Below are 10,955 nucleotides of genomic sequence, written 5' to 3'. Positions count from 1 at the left end.
AGAGAGAGAGAGAGAATGTTTGTGTTCTTGTTCTCAATAATACAACTGCTTGAGGAAAAGCTTCAGGCTTTCAATTTCACTCAGACAGAAGAGACAATGGTGTGTGGACCCAAAGGCAAATGTTTTTAAAGACGAAAGCATAATGCTATGTGGGCACTATCTCAATCAAGGCTCCACCAGAGCTCACTACAGAAGAGAGCTATGAAGCAGCCCTGCACAGTAACCCTATGTTCACAAGGTGAAAGGAAGGAAGGATTGCATGCCGGCCAGCAGGCAGGTCCTCTTGCTCTGCTTTTCAAATGCATCATTTTCAGAATTTTAGGTTTATGCTGAACGGTAAGTCAGGTGCTCTTAAGAATCAAAATGATGGGTAAATGCCCTTCTCCCAACTTATGAAGTCAGAATTCAGAAAGTTTAATACTAAACTCATACTCCATTCTTTAGGGCCAAGTTTAGCACAGTAACAAATGATTCACCTAAAATGTCTGGGTTCAGTTTCCAGCACCAGAGGAAAATAATACAACTTCAGTATAAATGGTTAAAGTATGGTAACTGAAAACTTTGTTCTTATGTTGGAAAAGAACTGTTCAAGAAGTGATACTGCATAAAAATGTGTTTTTAATTAAAAGCTACTGTTTAATTTTTAAGAATAGCTGTAAAATGATTAAATAACCGAACATATGTGCCAGTTTTAAAATGCCAATAATAGTATGTTAACACTAAAACTAAGGTATAACCTGGTTTTAACTGCACCTCCATATTCAACCCAAACAGTTAAACTCTGACACTGCAAAGTGGGAATGTCAACTAAATGACAGGCAAGCATTTCATTATCGTTATCTAGCAAAACACATGATACATGATTTCACAATATAATTTCCTAACCTACCTCACAATAAAAACTTAACTGGTGGGGCTCTTGAAATTGACAGATGATGTGCTTGGCTGACAGCTATAATTCTAGAGAATGAGCCATCCTTCCTCGTCAACCTTCAAATATTTTCAAAATGATAATTTCAGAGTCATAGTGTAATTTAGTTAAATCTTTCTAAAATGTATAAAAATGTTCACTCAGCTAACTGGAGTCTAACTTTCGGTTTTGTTTCTAAAATTGAGATTCAAATTGCCAAATCTTTGACTAAAACACAAAGAAATGCATTTGGCATGTTTCTGGGGTGCTCGAATTTCTGCAAGCTAAGTCCTAAGTATATTAACTAAACTAGTCTGATAAGGATACCTCCACTGTCTTTCCCTTTGCAATAAAAATATAACAGTTTGGGCCTATGAACAAGGAGAACACCCTGACTTAGGTGAGGGATGGTGACTCGTCCGTCTCTGGACCTCTAGAAAGACCACCACACCAGCTCCACTGCAGCAGCAAGTCCATCGGCTAACTCTCACGGGGCATGTGATCAACAGTGTGGAGAGGAAAAGCTAAAAGGCAATTCCAGTTCCACACTTTTCTGCTTGGCTCTAATTATGATGTGCTTAGATTTAACTAGTGGGATCAGAACTGGCTCAGGGAAAGGAGCACACACTGGTGTGTTCCAGGCAGCACAGCGCTCATAGCAAAGCACTGCCGTGACCAACCTAAGACCTTCCAATTCCTGTCCCCAAACACTGTCAGAACAGGTGCTGTTCTCTTCCAGTCTAAGAAGGAAATGAAACCCAACATAATTCTTCAAATGGAGTTTTAGTGATTAAAAGCAGTTAATAATTTTAGGTAGCAAAGCCTGAATAGTTTTGTTACTTAACAACCTCTCTTTCCTCTCTTTGTGGAGTTATATAAATACCACTCTCACCCTTTCTAGTCTTAGGTGGCCCATAATTACTGTTTTCTTCTCCATTATGTTATTGCATCATAACCCAGGTTCTATGAACTCCTATTCACTCTACAGTTATATTTCAATATAAAATATGGGACAGGAACAGAAAAAGAAGAGGCACCAAAGATTTGGGCTGCATTCACCTAGGCTTTGGGCACACTCCTGTACTTTATTTCACTCAACTCCAACTTCAGCAACAGGTGCTTAGGTTTCTATTACTGATTGGAGGAGACATTCATGGAGGTCTATTGTAACACACCAGGTACCCAAGAAGGACTATATACTGGGCTCTCTTGTTTAATCCTCATGAGAAAATGTGACGTTTTAATTACCACCACCACCACCCCAGCTCTGCAGATAAGGAACTTGAGGGTTCAGACTAATTTAGCCAAGATCCACTGTTACAAGTAGCCCAACTGGGTTTCAAAAATAATCTTTGGTTCCCACAGAACACCAGCTAGTCCTACTCTGTATCACCCAGATGTACTACTGGACTCCACAGTGAAGTAAGTGCTGTATTAATACCAACATTTGCAGGGGCTGTGACCTTTCTGTGTGGCTGGATCCATCGCTTTAAATCCTCACAGAAGGCTCATGAGGAGAGCATTATTTGTGTTGCCTAAAAGGATTAAGTAACTCATCTAAGATCACACAGCAGCAAAAGGCAGAAGCCCAGCTTCCTAAGTTCTGGTGCAGGGCTGTTTTCACCATACTAGGGAAGGAGTTATCTGGCTGCCAAGCCCACCCATTCCTGAAAGTCAAAAGCTTTTCAAATCCTACCTTCTATAGGTGGCACGGTGTTGAGAACACAGTAGGTGCTAGTTCCGCAGAATACACTTTGGGAAACGCTCTAAGGAAACAGAAAATAAAATGTAAAACTAATCTTTGAAAGAGACATATACTGGCTCTTCTGTGATATTCCTGCCGAAGATGCAAAACCTGAATCTAACCATGAGGAAACATCAGATAAATCCAAACATGGGCATTCCACAAAACAACTGGCCTGGGATCTTTCATGTCAAGGCTTTGCAATTGAGAAAGACTAAGAGCCACTGACAGCCATCTGTGACCAAAGAGAATGAAGTGGCTACTGAACATGCACCAGAGTTCTGACTGAATGATCTTTAACAATAGTCAAAAGTGAAACAGGATTTGGGGATTGGATGTTAGAAATGCCTCAATGATAATTTCCAGGCTGTGACTACTGTCGTCAGGGAAGACAACCACAGCACAGCATTTAAAAGTGACGAAGACATTAGCATCTGATCTACAAAGAGCTGAGGTAACAGTGCTTTGCACTGTAGGCTTGGGAGCATTTCCAAATAGAAGACACACGTGAGAACATGCAATACCATGTGGTTTTAATTAGCATATTAGCACAAATATGCTGTGCACAGAATAAACTCCACCTGTGTGGTTTTTAATAAAGTACACATGTGTTGTGCACAGAAAAAACATATAAGAAGCAATATCCATGGCATCCTCATCTGCAGTCAGTATCAACATTAACCATGTTCCAGCAACACCTCATTCATACAAAAGATTCAACTGAAAACACCCCATTCATACAAGAGACTCAACTGAAAACACCTCATTCATACAAAAGACTCAGCTGAGCGCCAAACAGCATTATGTAGAAGAACAAGAGGAGGAAGTCAGAATATATGGACTCTGCTCTCAAGTCACTTCATTCAAGGAAACCTCAAATTTTCATATAAAAACCTATACTCTTTTAAAAGAGAAAAATATTTGGATCTCTCCAGTCAATTATTTTTAGTTCTAAGAATGACTTCTTGTTTAGCTGTAATGCTAACTGATACTTTAGACTATTGATCATTTATTATAAACCACTTATTTTTACACTTAGAAAAAAACAAAGACCGTTTCAAGGTCAACAGTTGAAGTGCAAAGACTCCAGTTCTGTCACTTACTAGCTGTCCTTGGAAAGCAACTGAGCCTCCGTGTCACCACAGATAGGCAAGATGGCACTCTATGATGCCTTCCCCTCTGCTGTCTCCTCCAAAGTAAGAGAATCCAACCACCCACTACCGTCAGCAAACACCACTGTTACTATAGTAACAAGGACAATCTTTAATAATTTCAACATTTTCTAAAAGCAAAAAAGCTGCCGAACTAAACTTCCATGAATTTTTCCTTTTCTTCTCCCTTCCTGCTGCGTGACCCAGATCCTCAGACATAAATACAACAGAGCTTTCCCATAACACAACTCCTACACTCAGAGTAGCTATTGACTCCTTAATTCTTCTCCAGTGTCTGGAGACCTCCCCATCCACTCTAACATCTACCAGCTTTCAAGCCAGCCTACTAGCCACACTAAAGGCTCATTTTCTGCCTATTACCAAAAAAATTAGCATTAAAGGTAATAGTTACCTAGCATATCTTAACAGTCTCAAAAGTTTTTAAATCACTAATGCTTGATGAGACACGCTAACATAAATGGCCTTACAAACAATGGGGTTTTCACACCTATCTTCCAAATCTGATAGTTAAGTTAGTGGTAAAACATCCCAAATGGAAACACAGAACTCAGACACTATGGACAGAACTCAACTAAATCTCCTCCACAGCACTGGCTTTATTAAGGTTCCCAGTTGATTTAAGCTTAAAAACTTTATAACCTCAAAACACCCCCAGGTTCTCAAAGCAGATAAACCATGGCACAAGACAATGGGAACAACAGCCACCTTGCCTAGACTCTCATGTGCCAGGCCCTGCTCAAGAGACTTTCACAGGATCTCTTGTGTGCCAGCCATCTCCAGATGCCTCTCTGCAACAGTGCAGTGGCTTGGCCAAAGGAAAGAGTGCTAGTCCCAAGTTCTGCAAAGCTGGAGCCATCCTTCTTGGTTCTCCCACTCACTGCAGACAAGTCAGGACAGATAAACCCCAAAAGGACAGTACTACGGCATAGAAATGCAGACATATGAGTCCAAGTACTCCCACAGCAGTGTGTCCTGCTGCTCCACAGAGCTGGCAAGCCTTCAGAAAGCCTTTGGCCCCTTGATCGGGCAACCCTGGAGATAGATGTAGGGATCAGAAACTGCCTATTCCTCCCACAGCACACACCTCTTTTTACCTCTTTCATTTGGTCTACAAATGGCAAAGGAGCACATGCCACATAGTCAGCGGAGACCCACAATAAACAAGGTATCCTATCTCAAGGGACATTCTAGAAGGTAAGGTAAACTGACCCTAAGTGAGGTACTTTAAATCATCATGGTACGTGCACACTATTATAAAAAGCCTGAAAGGACTGTTCTCCACAGCTCCTGACTGTGTCACTTTGGGAGTGTAAAGTGAGTGCTTGGTGACAATCATGGAGAAACCTGAATTCCATTTTAACCAAACCAATGGGTCTTGGCTACAGGTGTCAACTTGGAAAATTTTAAAACTCTGATGCCCAGGATGTAATTCTAATTAATGAAGGCAGAATATCAAATTTAACTATCTTCTGTGCAGATTCACAAATGACCCCACAGTGGGAAATAAACAGCTGGGTGACTCTGGGCAACCATTCTAACTTTCTGTTTCTTCAAGTCAAATGGAGGGTAACCTTGAACAAGACTTCTACTTTCCCTTCACACTGGTAATCTCAGGGCCTTGCTCAAGCCTGAATTCTGATTCATGGGTCTCTATGGAGCCAGAAATCCTTCTCTAACAAGTCCCATAAGACACCAATGTTGTGATTCATGCCACACCTTGACCATCAGGAATCAGATAACCAACTTCAGAGATTAGGATTTAGATTTTAGATCTTCCAGCCCTGGTACTCATCAACTTCCTAATTCTACGAACTAAAAATGTGTTGTACAGACTTTGAGAATCTTTTAAAACTATGCCAGAATATGCAAACAAACAGCACAGTATCTGCTAAAAGGACCTAAAAGGAGCAATGTCTGCAGAAGCTACACTGCGTTAGGTGAGGAGGCATACTGAAAAAACGTAATAAGAACATGAGACACGGTTGTTTTAGGGCTGAAATGACAGCGGTGCAGATACAGAACTACAATGCAGTAATAAGAACAGGGCAGGAACGACTCCCTCACCGTGTCTTTTCACAGAGCCTAGGTCAGGATGTCATACATTTTTGCCATATGCGCACATAGTCCCTAGATGAATTAATAAAATAAAATACTATACAGTAAATGACTAAAGGCCTTGAAAGAGAGAAGTGACAGGAGGAAAGCTCTTTACAGCTGTTGCAGTAAACATCGAGAATGTTAAAACTAGCTCAGGGGCCACAGAGCTTATTAAATCAAAGGGGAAAGCAGCTATATTAAATGTGGTAAGCCACTGTCCCAATTACAAGCAATACATTAAACATTTTTGTCACCTGTTCTATCAAGACTTGAACTGATTCTTAAAAACACAGTCACTACATATAAGTGATCAGATTAGAGAGTAATAGCACCTCACCAGTCTCACAGAACAGTAGGCATAGTATCTCATGAGTAAGGCAAAGTAAGTTATAAACTATATGTTAATAAGCTCAAGCACCATCAATATCTATATTAGCACATACCAAAGTCCCGAACAAGTGTCCCTGTGTCCCTCATCTCCAAGCAGCAGCTCTGGCATCAATTTCCTTCTATTCGATGGCAGGGATTTCCTGGGTCTCTAAGCTCTTCTGCACTGAGACAGATGAGATGGTACAGACTCATGCCCAGACACTCTAGGAGTCAGGCCAGAAGAGGCTCACTCTCCTGCTCTCACTCTACTGGTGAGAACTAACCACAAAGTCATTCCTGACTGCAGCAGAGAAAGCCAAAGAAAAGCAACAGGCTCAGGACCCACTAGCAATCTCAGAATAATGCCATCTGTAAACTGCCTTTAATTGCAAAAGACTCGTTCCTTTCAGAAACGTCTTCAAACTAACCTAAAATGCCACCTTTAATCCCTAGGTCATTCTCCATCTAAAGCCAATCCAGCAGTTTTTCTTCCCTGGTAAACATTTTCTAACTCCTCAAAATCTGATTGTACATGTATCAAGGGCAGCCCTGAAGAGATTTCTGTCTAGCCTCTTCATTCCATTATCTGCAATGCTTCATTCAAAGTCTGCCACGTAAAAGAAGTTCAGGTATTTCTGGCATTTACAAATGATCACCATTGTCAAGAGTTCAAGGAAAGGAAAGCACAATGCCCTGGGCTTTACTCAAGGCCTCCTGCCTCTGCTAACGTAGCCCTGCCACACCGTACTCTGCAGTTACCAGACACTGCTCTGCGATACGGGCTCTTGGCACTCCTGTCCCACATAGCAGAAGATCAGTACCAAGAAGTCTCAGTCCAGCAATGTTGTGGATATTTTTTAGAAGAAGTCGTATCTCTTTATTTATTCTAGAAACTGGGCAAAATGAATTGTCACAGACACTAAGAGCCAATATATTAAAATTTTTGGCTATAATACAAGCCTGCTAAATAAGAAAAGTACAAGGTCTGTCAAAAGACACACTTCAGAGGCACTCCATGAAATCAGGTTAATGACATCTGAGACTGAAGAACCAACACAAGATGCTTTGTCCTTTTCCTGAACTACAAAGGTCATTGGGGGGAGGGGTCCTGTACATACAACAGAACAAAAATACTTTGAACTCATCTATCTCACCACCTTTCACAAAATCTGAAATACCCTAAGGGCTACGGTCTACAGAACCCTCACAACACCCTGGAAGGGCAGAGAAAAAAAAAACAAGGCAAACACCTGTACCGAAAGGGGCCAGTCTAGATGACAGCTCTTCCCTTCCTTCAGCAAGCAAAATAAACCAATGTGACACCAGCTGCTAAGGGAGCTGGAGAACTGAAGACAGGCTCTCCAACAGAGTTTGGTTCAAAGGCAAGCAAGTGTTTTGGACAGACCACAACAAAGCTGCAGACCTAAGCAGTTTCTCAGAACTAGTTTTTGAATGCATCCAGACTGATTCACCATAACCAAAGATGTGGGTAGGTTATAAACTGGCCTCAGATTTGCTGGGGGGGGAGGGGAGATTTACAGATATGATTCATACTATTGTTATAATTTTTGTAAGTTTAATATATTCAACAGTCTGAAAACAATTCAATGTTTAATAAATGCCTTCACTTGTACAAATACTCCAAAGGAACATTCTGAAAACAGTCATGTAAGATCTAAATTGACCCTGTGCTAGTGATACCTGTAAATGCCTCAGAGACGGAGTGAAACATGAACAGAATCATCCATGCCCTCCACCTAACACCACATCATGTCACAAGTGTCATCTCACATGAAATCTTAAATTTAATCCTACTGGTAGCAGCAGACATATGGCCATTCTACAAAAAGGACAAGAGCAAGTCTGGGCACTTGACTATCACTGGTGGGGAGACAAGCTCCCTGTACAACTCCTCACCTTCAAGAATTTGGGAATGCTACCCCACCAAGCAAGTTCCCAGAATAGGAGTAGGAAAAGTGAACAGGCTAAAGCAAGGCAGTCCTCGGTGCAAATCTTGTCTAAAGATCTTCAGGACTGGGGCTGGAGAGATGGCTCAGCCGTTAAGAGCATTCATTCATTGCCTGCTCTTCCAAAGGTCCTGAGTTCAATTCCCAGCAACCACATGGTGGCTCACAACCATCTGTAATGAGACCTGGTGCCCTCTTCTGGCCTGCAGGCATACTAAATTAATTAATTAATTAAAAAAGATAATTAAAAAAAAGATCTTCAGGATTTTTCAAGCATTTTCTAGATTATGAACCTTACCATTCATCACCTATCACTACAGCCCTAAAACTAAATCTAAAGGGAAAAAATGACACTGTTTCCACAAAAGCAATGAGACACAGGCCAGGACAATGGCAACATGCCTGCCCTAACCCCAGCAGGAGCATAGAAGCAAGGAGCCTCAATGTGAATACAGCAGAGCTAGGAAGGTCCATGGCATCACCTCACCTTTTTTACTGAGAAAAGTGGCTTTAGACCCACATTCCTAGCATGGCTACCACTAAACTACTCAGAGTTCTAACAAGCTTAGTTTTCAGACTGCCAAGCCCTGGGAAGATCAGTGGCAACAAATCCAAAGGGAAGAAAACAGTGCTAAAATCCTACACATACACAGAAGCAAGAGTGGTGGGACAGCAAGGACAAGTTTTGTTGGTTTGTTTTTTTAAAACAATAAAAATTGGACACAAGGTTCAGAAAGGTGCAGCAGCTTGGGCTCATCTGCTATAAAAGCAAATGTTCCACTCACAGCCCCAAAATAGCACAATGTTAGACACAGCCCAGTTCCACAACTTATATACAACAAAATGAAACCAAGTTAGCAGAGAAAATGCCATTAAATCCCATGCATTCTATGTATTATCAGGGCAAAAGAGCAGTCTTGTCCCTTTGTTTGTGTGACATATAAAATACATCCAAACGGATTGACTCTTCTCATTCTCAACAACATCCTGATACAGACGGAGGAAGACACCTGCACTGGCCAGTGGCCTCAGGTATACAAGTCTACTTTAGCAAGGGAGATGATCAGGGTCAGTTACAAGACAGCAATGCTAATGACATGAAATGGGATATACGTATGTCCCTAGTGCAGTGATACAAGTACCTGAAAAGCATGATACATGGTCACATCTTAATCTTCATCTGCAAAATCTCTTTCAAATTTCCCATCACTCCAAGTTCCCATCCTACCACCTGCATCCAAAGGACCTCCACTTGAAGCACTAATGTCTCCTAGTCACACTATCCCTCCCTCCTATTGTAGGGCGTAAACTTCACGACGGACCTACTACAATTCCCACTCTGATGTTGACATCTTCATACAGTCTTAAGCCTTGAGTGTGGGTGTACTTGCTTTATACCAGTACAGCTTTCGTTTCCTGGGTGAAACAGATTGTGACTTCTATCATCTTGCTACCCAGGCTCTTCTTCATTGGCTGGTAGAGAAAAATGCCAAGTGGGAGAGGCTCATTAACAGGAATGAGGGTAGCCTCCCACTAAGTGAATCCTTAGATGACCCTGGGAGCTTGGAAGCTGATCCTTCCCCATGAGAGCCCAGCCCTGACTAACACCGAAATGGCTGATAGGTTCATGAGGCCCTAGGCACTACTTAGCCACACCCTTCTGAACTTCAGACCCACAAAGAACCTTAGGGTAATAGCTGTCATGTTCTAAGCGGCAGTTTGTGGTCATGTTTTACAGCACCAGTAGATTAACTATACGGCCACAGCCCAACAGGTACGGCTGCCCCGTTTTTGTTTATCTACTTAAACAATCATTTCACTATCATTTCCTTGGATAATCTGCATTCACCACCAAAATTCATTTTTTTTTTTTTTTGGTTTTTCGAGACAGGGTTTCTCTGTGGTTTTGGAGCCTGTCCTGGAACTAGCTCTGTAGACCAGGCTGGTCTCGAACTCACAGAGATCCACCTGCCTCTGCCTCCCGAGTGCTGGGATTAAAGGCGTGCGCCACCACCGCCCAGCCAAAATTCATTTTTTTAATGAGTGTTTGGCCCTCATTTGAGTCTGTGCACCACTTATGTGCCTGATGCATTCAGAGGCCTAAAAAGGGTGTCAGATTCCTGGAACTGGCATTTCAGAAGGCTGTGATCTGTCTACCGTGTAGGTATTGAGAAACACCTGGGTCCTCTATAAGCACAGCCAGTGCTCTTAACCACTGAACCACCTCTCCAGCCCTGCCATTAAAATTCTCCAAAGAATCACTCACCTATCTCTCTCTACTCCTCTCTTCTCTTCTGCTCTGACAGCAGCATGACAACTATGACCCATTCCCAAGCCTCATACACAGTGACCTCGCTTTCTGTGCAGCTGTCTCTCTGGCCATTCATTCCCAGCCTCTGTTTATTCTCTTCCCCTTTCTACCCTCAAATGCCTTCTCTTTCCCCATGGCAACCTCAAGCACTACACAGAGTTTTCCTAATTCTTTTGCAATCATTCACTCTATCCAATCAAATTGCAGCTACTGCTCTGGATGGAGGGACTCAACACTGAATCAGTCCAGCAAGGCTATGGCTTCTATGGAGTTTATGATTCCGCAGAAACCTCCAAATGAACTCACCATTTTCCACGTTGCCCTGTGCCAACATCTTTCTCTTGCACTCACGTCTCACTTTGGCCTCTCCAAGCTGCTAGTAGAT

Source organism: Microtus ochrogaster, chromosome 10 (genome assembly GCF_000317375.1).
Source record: "Microtus ochrogaster isolate Prairie Vole_2 chromosome 10, MicOch1.0, whole genome shotgun sequence".
NCBI classification, from domain to species: domain Eukaryota; kingdom Metazoa; phylum Chordata; class Mammalia; order Rodentia; family Cricetidae; genus Microtus; species Microtus ochrogaster.
Note: the sequence above shows the minus strand (reverse complement) of the source record.